Source organism: Brachyhypopomus gauderio, unplaced genomic scaffold (assembly GCF_052324685.1).
Source record: "Brachyhypopomus gauderio isolate BG-103 unplaced genomic scaffold, BGAUD_0.2 sc144, whole genome shotgun sequence".
In the NCBI taxonomy this organism is placed as follows: Eukaryota; Metazoa; Chordata; class Actinopteri; order Gymnotiformes; family Hypopomidae; genus Brachyhypopomus; species Brachyhypopomus gauderio.
In genome coordinates, this window is record NW_027506965.1 from 313,236 (window position 1) to 317,200 (window position 3,965).

Here is a 3,965-nt window from a genome sequence, read left to right on the forward strand (position 1 = left end):
AACTAAAAGGAAGCGATCACACCAAGTCTCAGGGAAAAAGGATGGTTTAATAGAAAGTGTGCAAACCTAAAACCCGTGCAATATCCCCAAATTAAGGATATAATGACCAGCGGTCATCTGGTACAAAGACAAGACATATATAGGCAAACAAACGACCCTCAGGTGAGACGGATCACGGGCTCTGCCCACCTGAGGGACGCACATGACGTCACCAAACAACAGCAACAACAACAGCCGCTGTGGACAGAGGCGGCCGGTAGAGGGCCGCCTCACCGTGACAATAATAGTAGTAAAAGTATTAATAGTAACCATAATAATAATACACCACTGCTTCCATAACTGACATTTATAATTATAGTTATGATAATAATAGTAGTACTCTACAAAACTACAACAAAATCTACAAACTACAACAGAATGTGATTTGTGAATTTAGCAGTATGTAATTGCAATGTGAAAAAAACACAGCTTCTTAATGCACTTTGCCTTTTATTTTAACATAATTTAAATTCTCTACATTCAAATAGTGCCTTCTTTGTAAAAAAAAAAAAAACAAACAAAAAAACAACACAACCCTTTGACTGAAAATAGTGCAATAAAAGAACAAGGCATTCAGACTCGGAAATGTTGACATGAAACTAGTCACAACATAACAGTTCCGATAATGAAACAACAGGAACAATCCAGACAAACTTCAAGTCAAGTGGCTTTTTATTGTCATTACATCAGAGTGCAGGTACACAGTGTGACGAAATTTCGTTCCTCCGCAACCATGGTGTAACACAAATTGACAGTACAACAGACAACATAAAGTGCGGCAGGGTAGCAGTTCAAGACTGTGCAAAATGTGCAGCATAGGGCAATCTCACAGCAAAACATTACAATAAATACAACAGGCCAGAGACAATTGAGACATAATGGTGTAAAGAGCTGGTACAGTGCAATGTGGTCTAAGTGGTGTCTGAGATGAGTGATATACTGTATCATATGGAACATACATGAACACAGTGGTTCTGAGGTAGTTAATAGGTCCTGTGGGAGAGCAGCAACTATTTCTGGTGGGGGGTTCAGTGCAGTCTTTTTGTGCGTGTGTGGGGTCAGATCAGTGTTGGTGTGTGTCAGTTCTGTGTCTGGGAGTTGAGGAGCCTGACTGCCTGGTGAACAAAGCTATTACAGAGTCTGGAGGTGGAGGCTCGGATGCTCCTGTATCTTTTGCCGGACGGCATCAGAGTGAAGAGACCGTGTGATGGGTGGGTTGGGTCTTCCACAATGCTGGTGACTTTGCGGATGCAGCGTGTGGTGTAGATGTCACTGATGGAGGGGAGAGAGACACCAATGATCTTCTCGGCTATCCTCACTATCCGCTGTAGGGTCTTGGGCTCCGAGATGTTGCAGCTCCTGAACCAGACGGTAATGCAGGCGCTCAGGATGCTCTCTACAGTCCCTCTGTAGAACATGGTGAGGATGGGAGGTGGAAGGTGTGCTTTCCTCAGTCTACAGGAAGTAGAGACGCTGCTGGGCTTTGTTATGGAGCTTGTGTTGAGGGACCAGGTGAGGTGCGTGAATAACAGCAATTCAGACTTTCTACCCTGTAAGAGAGAGAGAGAAAAGTTGTGAGGGAAAAAGAATTAAAGCAATGAGACAAGCTGGTGTCTTTGTGTGTGTGTGTGTGTGTGTGTGTGTGTGTGTGTGTGTGTGTGTGTGTGTGTGTGTGTGTGTGTGTGTGTGTGCAATGGGACTGAATAATCTCACCATTTTAAATGAAGTCCCAGTGAAAGTCCATCAGTCTTCTCAGCAGAGTGGATACATGTGGGTTGACTGTTGTCATCTTTTTGCTGGTGGCTTTGCCAGTTTTTTTGGGCAAGTCTTTGCCCCGTCCAGCCTTGGTGCCTCACTCAGGGTTTATACCAATGAAGCGCCTGAAAAATAATAGTGTCTCTTCAGACAGTGTAAAACTCAATTTGTGTAACTCACTTACATTAACAACACAACAAAAAGCAGAAAATGTTTTGTTCACAATAGTATACCATTAAAGAGATAAGAAACACATGTTTTAGTGAAAATACCTAACCTTTGGATGAATTCAAGAGTGCATGAGGCCTCTTCTTGGTATTCGAGATTGAAGATGTAGAAGATAGAAAATAAGGCAGCAAGCCCTGTCAAGAAGGTGGGTTGCATCCCCTCACATATTACATGGCCCTCAAGGCTGACCATCCAGCGCTGAATACAGTGTCCTGCTGTTCCACCTGAAACATGACAAAAAAATTCCTGTCAAATTCTTTTGAAATACAGCAAATTACAACCTTGTGTGTGAACCCTTGATAAATTGACACATGACATACATACACACACACAACACACACATGTGTAGAGTGTATTTTTTCAATGGAAACTTAGATCTGCATGAAGAACTAGTCCTGTGGTGTTCTCTGAGAAATGAGCCATCAGAAGCTGGGTGACATTTTCGAAAGGTCCTTTTGCAATTAGGGATACAACACTGCAGTTTTAAATTGTGCATATTTCTGTGAATTTTCACGTGTCTCACATAGGCAACTGAGCAGTTACACTGATATGCACATATCTGACAAGAAAACATAATTGCAAACTTGACTGTTATGATTCAATAAATGTACTTACTAAAATAAATGAAAGTACTTAATGTGATCAGTAGCGCAGCATCAAATACTCTTGAGTACCTGTAATGTCAAAGAAATATGTCACACTCACCAAACATTGAATAGGTCAAATAATACTGCTATGGGCTGCCATAGATTCATTAATTAATGGCAAACATGGTAACACCAATGGTAATTTATATTAAACCACAATAGAAAAACAGTCTTACACTGACTAAAAAAATAGTGAGTTACAGTAAAGGAAATCTTCTTCAGCACTCAATTTCTGAACTAAAATTTAAAATCTGGACTACCACCCAATAATCAGCAGGAAAAGAAGTCTAATGTTATGTTGTGCGGTGTATTTACATCAATAAGCATCATTACACTTCACAAATTCACTAATAAAATTATGTTTTTTTCTGTTTGCAGACACTAGAAAAAGACCTGCAGTCCAGAAGATTGAGGTCCAATAGAATGTTCCTGCTTGAAAACCCCACTTTTGACCTGAAAATGAAAAGGCTCAGAGATGGAAACATTTCTGTCTTTGAAGAAAACCAGGTAAATATTTGTATTAAAACATGGGTAAAGTCCAAAGACATGTTTAGATATTAGCCTGACATATTGTTTTTCTTTGTCCTGGTCTTGGATACTTTGGATACCTGTCTTGCACATAGTTTACCCGGCTACAAGTACACCTACTTTATCAACAAGCCCTTTAAAACACTTGAAGGTCCATGTTTTAAACCAGGAACATGTTCATGGACCAAGGTGTAAAATAGTGAGCTAATTAAATACTCTTATTATACGCTATTATAATACACTATTTTGTCATTTTAGTAGAGCTTACCTTTTTTTAAGAGCTCCAGCAATTTAATTACTGAATATTGTGCTTATTTCATATTTTTTTTAGACTGAAGCCATCATTGAGAAGACTTTTGCAGTCCTAAAATATGACCGATCAAGTTTAAAAAGAACATCCTTCGTTTCAGAGGTCATGACACCAGAGGTAAGAACTTTTTATATATTTATTAAAACATCTTTTATTTTTATTAACATTAAATCTGAACAATCTGCTGTTTTTTTCTGATTATTTTTTGACGCCAGCGATCCTACCGGGCAATAAATAAGGGGCTCCGTCTCATCTCTGATCATAACCGAACCGCACTGTAGAAGAGAAACGAAAGGAGCTATACCAAACGGATTTTTCTTGACCATTGGAGTTCAGACGTTGGAAAGAAGACATTGGACAAATATACATCTAAGTTTATATATTTTAAATAGGCAGGTTTGGCATGTTTATCTGTAAAAAACTGCTATGTTTATAGATATTGGCAGCTGGGATATGTC